The sequence below is a fragment of the Pongo abelii genome, chromosome 2 (assembly GCF_028885655.2).
Source record: "Pongo abelii isolate AG06213 chromosome 2, NHGRI_mPonAbe1-v2.0_pri, whole genome shotgun sequence".
NCBI lineage: Eukaryota > Metazoa > Chordata > Mammalia > Primates > Hominidae > Pongo > Pongo abelii.
Window position 1 is genome coordinate 174,638,632 of NC_085928.1, and position 16,233 is coordinate 174,654,864.

The 16,233-nt window shown below is 33.8% G+C and overlaps 1 long non-coding RNA gene across 1 annotated transcript; it reads left to right on the forward strand.

The window, feature by feature from the left end:
* Nucleotides 1-795: 795 nt before the first annotated feature.
* On the forward strand, nucleotides 796-12,546 carry LOC129058355 (uncharacterized). The gene is made up of 3 exons (XR_008523463.2): nucleotides 796-904; nucleotides 11,150-11,247; nucleotides 12,243-12,546. It is a non-coding gene; the product is annotated as an uncharacterized LOC129058355 (long non-coding RNA).
* Nucleotides 12,547-16,233: the final 3,687 nt, after the last annotated feature.

The window sequence follows — 16,233 nt, forward strand, 5'->3', positions numbered from 1 at the left end:
ACACAGATATCTGGGTAGAGAGAATTTCTTGTAGAGGTAATACCAAGTGGAAAGGTCATAAAATGAGACAATGTTAGGAAAGTTTCATTTTTAGCAAGTTTGGATGACTCACAATCATTAGGCTGTAACATATTGCCTTCCAAATCATTATACATCTGCTCATTGTTTTCTGAATTTTGGTTGACGTACCGTTGTTTCAGATAATATTTAGCTGTCATATAATACCGTTATATCTTTATTTTTACAGTGGAATATAAAACAAATTAACCTTTTAAAAATTCTAGAAAAAAATATAGTGTTGGCATTTCTAAATGACATTTGTGTTTATATATATACACACAGAGACACATTCAGCCATTGAAATAATTGATTGAGTTCATTAAAATTAGTATATATTAGTATATATGTATAAAATTAGTATATATGTGTATACTATATATATAGTATAAAATTAGTATATATGTGTAAATATTCAACACACACACACACAAATCACATGCACACACACATATATGTGTATATGTGTATATATGTGTGTGTTTATATATATATACACACGAATTATCTCTGAAAAGTAAAATGTGTATACATATGTGTATATACATACACACTCATATATATATGTATACACATACACACACAGAGTTGTGTGTGTATGTGTGGTCTGTGCTTGTATAATGTCTTCTGGTATTTCATATACTGTCAGATTTTTTTCTACAAATTGAACATTCTGGAACACCATTCTTCTAGACAGGCTGATTATTATGTAAGCTTTGTTTTTCAGGTTGACTTCTTGTGCTTCTTCCAACCACATAAGACAGTCATAGCACTGGCAGACAGTAGATGGTGCTTTTTAAGGTGGTAGCAAATTTCAGTTTGACTTGCAGTCTGGAGCTGAAACTGGGTGAGCTAGTTATGAATGAGAAGTCATTGATTATTGTCTTAAGGTTTTGTTTTATTCTGTTTTTATAAATCACAGCAATATATAGAAACATTCAAGGAGAGTGTGATTTAGGCATGCAGTCTACTGAAGATAGGAAATAGTTATCTTTTCTCCCTCAAATCTCCTACAATCGTTGTGATATACACAGGTGAGCTCCTAGGAGCAGAATTGACAAGGGTAGAAAGCAGATCTGGACTAAGATACAGGGAAGAAATCTAGCACATAATTGACAACCAAAAATGTGGCTTGTAGCTTTGACATAAACATCAAACTGGAAACAATTGTCCTACTACTCCCAAATTTGAAACAGGACAGTTAGATGTTTTAAGCAGATTCTCTTTAAAAATTTATTTCTTTAAGGATATCTAAAAGAGGGTAATTTGTAATAAAATTATAATTTCTCTAAAATCTTGATTACCAAAAAGCCTCAGAGAATTTATATTCAGACCAATTAGATATTAATAAGCCAATTGTTTCTCTTCAGCATCCACATTCTTCACTCTCAATGATCCAAAAAACATTCAAAAACCATATATTGAGTTACTAGTATATAGTGAGCATTTTACTGAAAATAAAAAGATGAATAAGACAAAAGGACTGTTTTCATACTCGTGAATGAGAGAGAAAAAAGCAAAACCAAAATAATATTATTTGAAAATATCTATGGAATAAGAAAAATCTGTTGCTTGAGATACCCCATCCAGTCAATCCTTGTTATTCATGGTAGTTTTGTTTTACTGCAAACACTGAATTAGTTAATTCTGAACCATTGTTCCTAAGGGAGATATAGGGCTAGGTTCCTGTGAGCCTCTGGTCACAACTTATTAGCAGTTCTTAAATAACTTCAGCTTGTTTTTTGCGTTACTGTTTAAAAATACATTATTTAATAATACAGGCAACAGGAATATAATTTATACCTGAATGAAGCTTATTTAACATACAAATTATCTCTGAAAAGTAAATCAATGGCTTCTGGTATTTAGGGAGATTAGAAAGCACTTCAGCACTATGCTTGGGGCTGTTTTACACAGTGAAATCAACAACAAAACTCACAAAATCATGGCTTTAAATGGACCTTGTAAAGGAAACGTTTACAGTATAAGAACTGAAATAATAAGGCAGAGCATAGTCTTGTCTGACTTCAGCTGGGAACATGCATGTCAGGTATCTCAAATATTTTTCACTCTGCACAAATCTTTAAATGTCCATGACATTTTCACAAGTATTGACTTGGTGGTTACACATAAATTTTAGTGATTAGGCAAATTCACAAATACAGAATTAATAAATAATGAGGATCAACCTTTTTTCTAATCATCACTTCTGTTCCTTTTCACCTGATTCTGTGATCGTTACTTTTCTCCCAAGGCCTGTTAGAGTTTGCCAGTCTTTCTTGTATGCTTCCAGAGCACCTTGTTCATAGCTCTCAGTGTAACACTTATTCTACTGCTGTGGAGTTGTGTGATTAATCTACTTTTATTCAAACTACACAGTGATCACCTCAAAAGCATGGATCATAAAAAAACACTTCTGTATCCCCAGATCCTCAGTACCTGACACATACTAAGCATTAATTTAACATCTGTGTACAGAAAAAAGGGAAAGAAAGAGGGAGGGAAGGAGTTAGGATGGAAAGTGAGCAATTCATTTGTAACAAACCGTTAACAAACAACTATCTCAATAAGTCTGTAATTTACTGCTATATTACACGTCCTCCAGAAATTCGTTTTCTTTAATTTTTCTATCCTTGAAGTAATAATAGTAATAATAGTTTTTACTTAGTTTACTGGAATCTCTGGGCATAGTCAGGGGGAAATAAAATTATTTTGAGCTCATTAGAAAATGTGATCTAAATTTGAGGCCAGTGATATTATTAGTAAGTTATAATTACTTTTGCCAAAGGGCCTTAGAAGAATGTATAAGTAAAATCCTCTGAATTTGTTAATTTTGCTTGAGGTGAAATAAAAAGTAATAACAATGTTTCTTCTGTAAGCAGGATGACTTCAAAATGAGGCTTTTGGATTAAGAAAGGAAAAACTAAAACAACCTCACCTATGATAGTATACATTTACCTATAAACAATCCCCTATCATCACTGGCAGCATGTTTGACACTTTTCTGAGTGCAGAAGGCAAGTTTTCTACTAGTTCTCCAGTTATTTTTAAGCTCTCAGTCTAAGCAATATGATTTTGGAGCAGATTTAATGTGCATATGCAGAGTACCAACTAATTCTCTTTTTCTTCTGAAATAAGGATAGTAGATTTGTTCCTGTTGTTCAGCTATATCATATTAAGATCCCAAAAAGAAGAAATGAACCAAAAGTGGTGATAGCTTGTGGATAAATGGGTAAAGGGAGAAGGCATAACTCCATTTATTTAGGATACAAATTCTATACTATCCATATATATTCTCTCTATTTTATGTTAGGGACTCATGTCATGATTACAAAAAGGCACAGCCCCAGCTTATCTTCTCTAATGAAATAGGTGGTTTTATTTGAGAATAAATATAAGAAAAAAACACAGGAAGAAACATTGTTATAGTATCTTCTATGCATTGTATGTTTATAGTTCAGGTGATTTACTTAAAATAGATGAGACATCTAAATATTTGAAATTAAATTTACAATAAGGGCGGTCTGTGCTTTAGAATAAATACTACAAGTATGAGTAAGAATAGAAAACGGTATTTCCCACATTCTTAGAAACACAAAGCAATTAACTGTTAAGTATTTCAAAACAAGTTTTTGAAATAAAGCAATCTCCCAGACAATATAAAGGAATAAAAGCTTAATTGTTACACCATTTTAGATATTTACATTTAATAGAATTATACTATATTTGACCCAATTTATTTAATACTGGTTACATAATTATAAAACTGATGATTATTTTATCCTGTTACATGTGTATATGTTTTTTGCTCAGGTGGGGATTTCTAGACTTAATACTAGTTTTGTTAAATATGTACAAATATCATGACTGTGAGTTAGTAGAAAGAACCATAGTTTGCAGTATTTCTACTCTGAATATTTAAATAACAAACAAGTCTATCCTCGTCTCAGAACTTGCCCTAAATTTCATCTGTTCCTATTATTTGCTGCTAGATTTTTAAAAAGCAAGGAAAAAACACTCCAGAAGATAATGGCTTAAAACAATGACATTTATTTTGCTCAAGTATCTGTAATTTAGCAGACTTCTGTGTGGAAAGCTCCTATCTGCTCCACTTGGCAGCAGAGGCTTGAAGGTTGAGCCCTGAAATCATCAAAGACTCACTCACGTGTCTGGTACTTGAAGCTGTTTATCTTCTGGGATTACTACCAGAAAACTGACATGCATTCTTTCTGTGTGGCAGCATGCTTTCTTTAGAGCATAGTGATTGTGATCCTTGCATGAGCATAACCTAGGGTGAGATAACCATATGAAAGCTCTATTATCTTTTATAACCTATACTCAGACATCATAAAGTGCTGCTTCTGCTGCATTCCATTTATTAGAATCACTACTAAGTCCATATTCAAGTGCAGGGGTATTCAGTTTCATTTTCCAGAGCATGTTAGAGTGGAATAGGTATGGATGTGAACATCTTTGGAAAATATAATTTGCCATTATCTCTTTGCCTGGTTAAATTTCCTGACTTATTCTAATGCTACTCCTCTATTTTTTCCACTTTATGTTTGATCATTCAGCATGTAGAAGGACAATTTATCTTGTTCCAATTACTTTGGGTGAGAAGAAACTATTTCCTGAACAAGTGCCAATAAAAGATTTTTTATCCATCATATAGGTAATAAAGTTCCATCTTATAGTTGGCAATATTCAGTTGCAGAAAATTATTATAACATTTTTGAAAATTCTAATACTTCCTTCCTTCATCTTTAATGTCTTAATTATATAATATTTATTACAAAAAGATAGGTATAAAATAATACATGTTGAGAAAAGAAGATCATAAAAATTAAATTTAACAATAATAAAATAATATTCCCAGGATTGTAAATACAGTAAATCAAGCAAAGATTAATTGTAAATCAATCTTTAGTGTGAACTTTTTACAGAGTTTACCATAAGTGCATTTTCAGGCTGATGATGACATTAATACTATTTTTTCGAGAATACTTTAAACTGGTAATTTTTTTGTTTTTTGTCACCTGTAGCTGTGGCAAAAGATAGCGTCCATATAAATGAATGGGAGAAGAAATCATAAAAGATTTATTTCTGCTGCTTCATTTTTCTTATTTATATCTAACATGCTGCGCATTTACCATGAGCTTCCTCGCATTTCAAAAACAGCTAGTCATCTTTGAGAACAAATTGTGCTATTTACTTCTGTCCTCAGAGAAAACGTATGGTTTAGTGGGTGAGATGTCCAGAACAATAAGGAAAACTTGTGTTCTGTATTCCCAACAGAAGAAATAGATCATCTGTAGATAACTCCCAGCACAATCATGGCAGGTCTCAGAACTGCACAGTTATATAAACTCTGAGAAAAAAAATCAGAATGCTGTTACGCAGACACATAAAGCTCACCACAAAGTTACGAAAACAGAATACTCATAACAAAGCGTTTTAGTTATATTTTTATGTAATTTAGTGTACATATACATACACATATTGATTTTCAGCAACAATGACAGAAAATTATTTAGGTTAAATTAATATGACCAAATAAGAATAGGAGAAAAATAATTTTTAGTACAAATCAAAGTGAATTGACTATAAAGCTTAATGAATTATTATGGTATAGTATATGTGATTTCAGTCTTAAATGTGTTTCAGAGTTGTTACAGATACATGAAAATTTTGAATTATAATCATAAAACTAAGAGGTTGTATTATATAAAATTTTATACATTAAAATATGAATATTTTCTATGTGATTTTCTCTTCTAAATCATATTCTAATATAAAATAATTATATGATAAATAACTTGAAGGAAAATATCTAACAAAATTTGTTGCTCTGAATTTATTTGTTCATGTGTCATATACTGTTTACATTTTGCAAGAGGATTAATATGGTAAAACATATATCTCCATAAAAACTGAGATTCTATTAATTTTTTTGTTTTTTTATAACATATAACTGCCTTCTTACAAATGGTCTTGAAGTAAATTATGATTATATAACATAAAAAAGAAAGAACTGTTAGATTCTAACACTTACTGAGTTCATACCACACCACATGCCAGTCTTATTTTACAGAAAATTAACATATTTTTGAATGCTTGGCCAGGCACAGTGGCTCATGCCTATAATCCCAGCATTTTGGGAGGCCAAGGTGGGTGGATCACTTGAGGTCAGGAGTTTGTGACCAGCCTGGCCAATACAGTGAATCCTCTTCTCTACTAAACTATAAAAAATTAGCCGGGTGTGGTGGCCCTCGCCTGTAATCCCAGCCACTCAGGAGGCTGAGGCAGGAGAATCGCTTGAACCCGGGAGGCAGAGGTTGCAGTGAGCCAAGGTTGTGCCAATGCTCTCCAGCCTGGGCAATAGAGCGAGACCCCATAAAAAAACACACTTAATTGTCACAGATATTTTGTGGGAGAGACACCTTTATCTCATTACACAGATGAGAACATTCAGATTGATAGAATTAAACAATTTCTTCTTTTCCCCCACTTGCCTCCCCAAAACAGGAAATAAATGATTCTTTCTAGCAAATGAATGTTGTTCATGATTTCATGCAGTTAAAAGGAAAAGTAACCTTTTGATATTGTAAAGTTTGGAAATCCTAAGATCATACTCAAACCCCAAGTGCAAATTTGGGGGTTTCCAAGACCACCCCCCAGTTTGATAATTTACCAGGAATCACAGAACTCAGAAAAGCTGTTTTATTCACTGTTAGTACTTATTATGGTGAAAGGATACAAATTAAAATAGGCAGAAGGAAGAGATACATAGGGCGGGGAGACACTAAGAACAAGGTTACCAGTTATTTTCTCTCCGTAGAGTTGTATAGACAACACTTTTTCTCCCTGCAATGATGAGTAGAAATATTGCCAACTGCATGGAATATTGCCAACCAGCGATGCTCCTCTGAGCTTTGGTGTCCGGAGTTTTTGTACTGGATTTTGACTGCCTATGTGGCTGACTCTAGTCTCCAACTTGTGCAGAAGTTAAGATGACACAGAGTGGTCCAAGATCCCCCACCAGAAACTACACTATTAGCCACTCTTAGCAGGCAGGACATTCCAAGGGCTTCGAGGTAACCTGCCAAAAGCCAAGGGCAAAGGCCAGAACTCTATTTGGTCAAGGTGAATCTTTTTTTTGCACAGATGCCCTGACACCATAGGTAATGAAAGGAAGTATACTCAGTAATATATATTCAAAGATTAAGCAACAATAACAACAAAGAATTTTATGATTTCCAAATGAAATGCTTTGGATTTTCATTGTGAATTATAAAATAATTTATTTTCTTAATGCTTCTTCTCAATTTACCAAAAATTATTTCTTAAACTCTAATTTGTCCTCAATTGTATAACAGAAAGGATTTTTATAAATCCCACTAAAAAACTATTTGATATACAAATACCATTTCTAACTTTATCAAAAAGCATAGAACCACGTACACTCTGAGTTAGAAAAAGTCTTATTGATTATCATGAATGCCTCTTGCTTTTTACATGCTCTGACTCACCATTTGCCATTGTGGTCAAATCTTGGATGTCCTACAATGACACCTCCACATTAGATATCCCTGCCAAGAGGCATAAAACAGGTTGGGAGGCTTACATGCAAGAAGCAGAGTAGAATACGGTCTGTTTGTATTCTTCTGTTTGTAAGCCCAACTATCCCAAATTTGTGCATTAATTTTATTTGAAAACTTAGTTAATATTTCAGTTGAGTTTATTTTTATGAATGAACATGTTCTAGTAAAACTAACTACTATAAAAAAATTCTCTGTGACATTCTGAAACAGGGTTTTTCATATGTATTTTTAGTTAGAAAATCAAATTTAGAATATAGTCCTTCCTGACTCATTTGTTTTATCCTACAGAAATGTCATGTCAGCAAAAATTTCATCTTCATAATTAAACACTGATCTATAGCTGTGAACCCATGTGTATGTTTCAAATAAAGTGAACACTTGGGCGTAATATATCTGATAATATGGAGTGCGTTTCAGTTAAAGAATAATACTATCCCACAAAAGTACAGATTTCAGAAAGAATAGAGAGGGTTTCCCAGGTAAAGCAGCACATAAAAATTTCCACTTTCAATTTCACTTTCTTGGTTAGTAAAGAATCAAGGCACAATGGCATAAAATTTGTGCTTTTATTTATTTTTAAAGCTGCTTTTTCTTCTTGTGAAATAATTCTTATTGAAACTAATGTTTAATAAAAGTTTCAAGTGCAGTTGTAAAACTATGACTGTACAGATATACTCCTATGCCTCATTTTATTTCTGACAGGTTTTTTGTGTGTGCGTGTGATGGAGCCATTAGTTTTAAAAGCCATGACTAGTTTCTTTCACGTCTATCTTCCTTCTGATTACTCAGCAATAAAAAATGTTGTATTCCTATATATTTGAATTGTGAAGAGAGCAATTATTTGGGGGATAAGAGCGATAGAGAGATTTCTGTACTGAATGGAGATAAACTTCGGTGCTACCAATGTCAGATTACATCAATTTATTTGGCATCATACATTTTAAAAGGAAAATGGATCTTGATTCATTTTGACATATATGTCTGGTCTGAATATAATCTGCAAGGTGCTTCATGCTGCCTTTCAAATTTAATGGAACACTGTGCTTCTTGAGGAGTAGTAACATATGCTTCATAAGTTTTCCCAGATATGTGATATGGTTTCTTGTGAGATCATGACAAGAGACATTCAGTTTACTATAATAAGTGAGATTATTATATGCTTGATTTTTGTTATTTGGTTGAGAAGTGGAGAAGATGTTGGCCTTATATCACAAATACTTCAAGCTGCATATTAATTATAAGTTAGAAACCCTGATATAATTAGATAGTAACATTTTAATCTTACTAAAAGAAAATCATGTACTTGGAATAAAAAGATATTGTAGACCTCTGCCCAGGCGGTATTTTATGTAAGAAAAATAAAAAAAAGGATTCCTTATGACTTTAAGGCTGTAGAGTATCCATGGTTCCGCCCAATGGTAGTGTGATGAGCTTCTGTATGAAATGAAGCTCTCAAGTCTATAAAAGTAGACTAGAAAGAAAATGTCTCATACATAATTCAAAGTGTTGCATGTATAATTCAGTCTTAAATGATAATCATGTTGGGCCATCCAAAACTGCTGGTACTCCACTATTTTTTAAACTTTTATTTTGAATAATTCCAAACTATAAAAAGTTTCAAGAGTGTACCAAGAACTCTTGTATTCCCTTTACCGAGATTCACAAATTTTTAATATCTTGCCACATTTGCTTTAACTTTCTTTCATTTTAAATATATACATTATAGATTTTGTTCTGAAGCACTTGAGAGTTTATTACATTTATCATCTTTTACACCTTGATACTTTGATGTGCATTATCTAATGAGGATATTTCCTTTTATAACCACAGATTCAGACACTTGTATAATCCAATTTGGAAAACTTAATATTGATGCCATCCTTTAATCTGTCAGTTCAAGAGCATGTATTGTGTTTAATTGTTGTGTCTCTTTCATCTCTTAATCTGGGATGGTTTTCTGCCTTTCCTTATCATTTATAATATTAATATTTTTATATTATATATTTTATATTATAACATTAATATTTTTAAAGAGAATAGATCAGTTATTTTATTAAAATATGTAAATTTCATATAGTTCCACCTAATAAAACCAGGGATGGATATTTTTCTACATAGCTCCATTTTCCAGAATTGTCTTTATCCAAACTTTGTCCAGTTAAGTTTTTAACAAATGCTTTCTTGATGACAATGTTAAAACTTAGATTAAAGTATTTCTTAGGAGAAATTACAACAAAAGTGCATGATATATAACAGCTTTCAACATAACATTTCCTCTTTCACTTTTCATCAGTTCTTTGACAATAACAGAAATATGTCTTGGCAAGTACATAAACTGAGAAAAAAACTATCTTGAAGACAACCAGATTTTTTTTTTAATACAAGGTCCCATTCTGTTGTACTGGCTGGAGTGTGGACTATAATGGCATGGTTGTACCTCACTGCAGTCTCAAACTCCAGGGCTCCTTAGTTTATAATTAGATCCCGTTTGTCAATTTTGGCTTTTGTTGCCATTGCTTTTGGTGTCTTAGACATGAAGTCCTTGCCCATGCCTATGTCCTGAATGGTATTGCCTAGGTTTTCTTCTAGGTTTTTATGGTTTTAGGTCTAACATTTAAGCCTTTAATCCATATTGAATTAATTTTTGTATAAGGTGTAAGGAAGGGATCCAGTTTCAGCTTTCTATGTATGGCTAGCCAGTTTTCCCAGCACCATTTATTAAATAGGGAATTCTGTCCCCATTGCTTGTTTTTGTCAGGTTTGTCAAAGATCAGATGGTTGTAGATGTGTGATATTATTTCTGAGGGCTCTGTTCTGTTCCATTGGTCTATATCTCTGTTTTGGTACCAGTACCATGCTTTTAGGTTACTGTAGCCTTGTAGCATAGTTTGAAGTCAGGTAGTGTGATGCCTCCAGCTTTGTTCTTTTGGCTTAGGATTGACTTGGCAATGCGAGCTCTTTTTTGGTTCCATATGAACTTTAAAGTAGTTTTTTCCAATTCTGTGAAGAAAGTCATTGGTAGCTGGATGGGGATGGCATGAATCTATAAATTATCTTGGACAGTATGGCCATTTTCACAATATTGATTATTCCTACCCACGAGCATGGAATGTTCTTCCATTCATTTGTGTCCTCTTGTATTTCGTTGAGCAGTGGTTTGTAATTCTCCTTGAAGAGGTCCTTCACATCCCTTGTAAGTTGGATTCCTAGGTATTTTATTCTCTTGGTAGCAATTGTGAATGGGAGTTCACTCATGATTTGGCTCTCTGTTTGTCTGTTATTGGTGTATAAGAATGCTTGTGATTTTTGCACATTGATTTTGTATCCTGAGACTTTGCTGAAGTTGCTTATCAGCTTAAGGATACTTTGAGCTGAGATGATGGGGTTTTCTAGATATACAATCATGTCATCTACAAACAGGGACAATTTGACTTCCTCTTTTCCTAATTAAAACCCTTTATTTCTTTCTCCTGCCTGATTGCCCTGGACAGAACTTCCAACACAAGATGGCCAAATAAGAACAGCTCCAGTCTACAGCTCCCAGTGTGAGTGATGCAGAAGATGGGTGATTTCTACATTTCCAACTGAGGTACCGGGTTCGTCTCACTGGAGCTTGTCAGACAGTGGGTGCAGGACAGTGGGTGCAGTGCACCGAGTATGAGCCAAAGCAGGGCGAGGCATCACCTCACCCGGGAAGTGCAAGGGGTCAGGGAATTCCCTTTCCTAGCCAAGCGAAGCTGTGACAGAAGGCACCTGGAAAATAGGGTCACTCCCACCATAATACTGCACTTTTCCAACGGTCTTAGCAAATGGCACACCAGAAGATTATATCCTGCGCCTGGCTCGGAGGGTCCCATGTCCACGGAGCCTCGCTCATTGCTAGCACAGCAGTCTAAGATTGAACTGCAAGGTGACAGCGAGGCTGGGGGAGGGGTGCCCGCCATTGCTGAGGCTTGAGTAGGTAAACAAAGTGACTGGGAACCTCAAACTGGGTGGAGCCTACTGCAGCTCAAGGAGGCCTGCCTGCTCTGTAGACTCCTCCTCTGGGGGCAGGGCATAGCTGAACAAAAGGCAGCAGAAACCTCTGCAGACTTAAATGTCCCTGTCTGACAGTTTTGAAGAGAGTAGTGGTTCTCCCAGCATGGAGTTTGAGATCTGAGAACAGACAGACTGCCTCCTCAAGTGGGTCCTTGACCCCTGAGTAGCCTAACTGGGAAGCATCTCCCAGTAGGGGCCAACTGACACCTTACATGGCCGGGTGTCCCTCTGAGACGAAGCTTCCAGAGGAATGATCAGGCAGCAACATTTTCTTTTCAGCAATATTCACTGTTCTGCAGCCTCTGCTGCTGATACCCAGGCAAGCAGGGTCTGGAGTGGACCTCTGGCAAACTCCAACAGACCTGCAGCTAAGGGTCCTGACTGTTAGGAGGAAAACTAACAAACAGAAAGGACATCCACACCAAGACCCTATCTGGATGTCACCATCATCAAAGACCAAAGGCAGATAAAACCACAAAGATGGGGAAAAAACAGAGCAGAAAAGCTGAAAATTCTAAAAATCAGAGTGCCTCTCTCCCTCCACAGGAACACAGCTCCTTGCCAGCAATAGAACAAAACTGGACAGAGAATGACTTTGACGAGTTGAGAGAAGAGGCTTCAGACGATCAAACTTCTCTGAATTGAGGGAATTATTTCTAGAGGATCTATGAATATCAGGATACCAGTGCACACTGTGATTTAGAACATATCACCATCATCATTGTCATCATCTCTTCTTAATCTTTAATAGTATAGCATTGTTTTATAATATGTAAGTATTACATTTTGGAAATCAAAATTGCTAGGAAATAAAACCCACAATTGACATAAATAAAAAAGGCAATCATTGATTTCAAGTTGTTATTATAAGCTTTTAATCAACCTCAAAGAGAAATTTAGATATATGTAAATATATATATATACACCTAAATGCCAGAATGATTTATTGAATAGCAATTAAAAACTATAAAACTACATATCAGTATTATAATACCTATGGAAATTATCAGATTAAGATGCTGATTAATTACATTGAATGATACCAAAAAAGGTGTAAGTGTGACTAGAAAATTTTCCTTTAACACTGAAAATGAGTTTTATTTAAAAAAAAAAGTGGAAGTAACACTCAAGAGTTGTCTTGGTTCATAGGTTAAGCATTGTTTAATCAGTTCTAAAATCATTGCAAGCAGGAAAGAGAGGCCTAGGCCTATAGTAAGCAAAACTTCAATGGCTAACTCTCTATTTCTATATATTTTATCTAGTAAAAAATCTACCCCATTTCCTAATTGCTTTTTTGAATATTTCCAATGCTATTATTGAAGTCTGAAATACAATTTAAGACTTCTCTTAAAAGAGAGAATGTATTATGTACTTAAAAATGTACATGTACAATGTATTGAAAAATACATTGTAATTTTTACAATGGCAATGTCGTTAGAGTTTAAATTACTTGTTAGGCTGTAAATCTAGAGAGCTCTGTTTTAGAAATTGATTACACAATTTTTAGAAACACAGGTTTCAGAATTAATAACACTGATTTTTATAGCTATGTTTTTAAATAATTATAATTTAATAAAGAGTTATTGCTCTACCATATGTATTTATCATCATTTCCATTATTGTCAAAATCATTTTACAATTTTACTTTTTAAGAAATAAAGTATTATATATTAGATGGTCTTCTTAAGTCACAAATAAAAACTAAAACTTACTATTTAGAAGAATGGTGAATTTAATCACTCTAGGAAATTTAAGAAAACACTGAACCACCAATTATAGTGAAATCTTTGCCAATATTGTCTTCAGCTTAACCTTGACTTACTCCACATATTTTGTGCCTCCAATGTTGAAGTAACTATTATCTTTTTGGTTTCCTGTTGACAATAGGGTTGGGGTTAGCCGGCCCCTGCCCCCCACAACTTGAAGTTGATGGCTAAAATCAGCTTTATGGTTTGGACCTATGCTCCTCTTCTCTCACATTGTTTTCATAACTGGACTTTGTCCTATGTAGAGTGTTTTGTGATATTTAGTAAGCCTGACACCCTCCTCTAGATATCCGAACTCCCCTTGATTGTATAAGATCATAGGGATATCTTTAACATATGGATAGATTTAAGATCAAAATTTGTTCATTCTACTAATTTACTATACTAAACTCTTATAACCAGGTTGCCATCTTTAACTTTGCTGCGTATCTGCTAAAAGTAGTTGGGCAGTATTTAAACAGTATAGAGATATTGGGACTCACTAGATAGGGTTGCTTATCATAGAATATTAATGCCTCAAGGTGAAAGATACTAGTTTCTGAAGAAGTCACCTAAATTTACTTCCTCCTTGCTCTCAATAAAGTGTCCTATAATTTAATATAGGATATTTATTTTTGTGGTGTTGAGAAAAGGACTAATTTGAAAGTGATATAAGTGATATAATTGGTGAGGATTTAGACTATTTAAAATTTATTATTATTTTCTGCAGAAGTTTTAGAAACCATAGTAACTATATACATAATGATAGAACATATCAAGAAGTAAAAAACATTTCCAAACTTCAGCAGACCATACTGCTTTTTATTGTCAGACTATTACCTACATAATCATTGTGTAGGCATAAGGATAATAAATCCTCTAAGATAACTATATTTTATAGAAATGAACTGTCAACTCAGCTTCCAGTTGGCTAAATAACTTACAGTGTATTGAACCTCAGGCAATAATTACAATCTCTGAAAAACATGTTTTAAGTGAACCAGTAAGTACAAAAATGAATGAAATGTATATTTTAGGTCAAAAAGTTACAATATCTGTAACTAAGAAAAAATACACTGGATGGTCTAAATAGCAAGATGAAAATGACAGGGGAAAGAATCTATAAATGTCAATAGATGCTTATGCAAATTATCCAATAAAGTACAGTGAACAAAAAGACTGAAAGAAAATTTTAGAATAGTTAAATTCAGACATGCTGTTCAAGAAATGAAAAGGTTCAAGTGAACTTTTCCTAAGACTAAATTTTGAAATATCTGTGTGCTATTTCATAAAATGTATTTAAGCAATATTTATTTCCTGTGAGTCATTTTTAAAATCATTATTTAGCAAAATCAAAGCTACTTTATCAACCCCTGTATACTTTAATATCATAAATAATTTGTATGAAAACAAATATTTTTCAAATATACCAGCTAGCTGCACTGTTTTTTATGTGATATTGAAATTAAAATAATGGTGGATGAGGCCCAAGAAAATATAAGGCAAGTATTTTCAAGTGCTTAGCACCTTTTTTCCAGATATAGGAAAGTGTAATGAATAAAGTTTAATGAGAAATTGACATTGAATTAAATACTTATTTGCTGTTGCAATGCTCTTTGTTTCCTTGTTTTGAATTTTTTATTTTGATTGACACAATACTATTATATCATTATCTAATACAATATTATGATCTAATATACAGTCTACATATAAGTTAGAAGGATTTTTTTTTTTTTTAGAAAGAAATTTTTTTAAGGGAAGCTTTGATAGTCTCTGAATCTCCTTTCCCTCCTTCTCTATGGAGAAATGATAGAATGTGATTTTACTTTCAGGTCAAGCCTGGAAAAGATTCAGCAATGTAACACCTAGAACATTTGATTTATATTTTGGAGCTACTGATTTTTGTTTGGAGAATCAGAAGGATTGGGAACTGTAGATGGCCAGTGTTGTAATGATAAGGCTGTTCTTGAATTGATGACTGCCTATACTTCCAATTTTGGGGGGGATTAAGGGACAGATAAAAAAAAAAAGGACATATATGTTTCCTGTGGATCACATGTAGACTACTCAAGACACCGCTGGCAAGAGGTTGTTTTGGATTTTGACCAGTATTTTGAACTACAGTTCAAGGAGCTTCAAAAGAAGCTCATTTCCAGAGGAAACAATAGTTAAGTGATTGGGTGGGTGTTAAAAAACAACAACAAAAAAAAACTGAAGGTGAGACATGACCCATGATGAAGTGTCTTCAAAGAACATGTAGTAGGAGCCATCAGAGAGAAGGCTTAGCTTTAAACATTAGCCAAACCCCCAAAGCACGTAAATCATCTCATGATAGCATTACACAATAAGTACATTTCACTGCTTCACTTCACTGTTTGCCTGCTCCAAATTAAAGCAAGTAAATAGCCTATTGAGTGGAGAATGTGAGTAAGCACTACAAATTTTATTAGTTACACTTTCAAAAATGTAGTTTTGGATACGAATTCTGAACATGTGGTAAAGAACTGTCATAAATACTCTGGTCATGTTATCTCTCAGTATTTTTAAACCCCATGAAACCAATAGCTCATTGGCTACCTCTCTGTTTGAGACTGATGAAGCAAATTACCAATTCTGATGCAGCTGTCTTCTAGGTATGTAGCTCTCAGACTTTCGGATTGTCTGTGTGCCACTGTTAGATCTTCTGCTTTGCATGATTTTAATTTGTGCTGTAGATTACTGCAAATCTCATTAACCCTCACTACTTTTCTGCTTAGTTCATGCTCCCATTTTATAAGCACTTTCAAATCTCA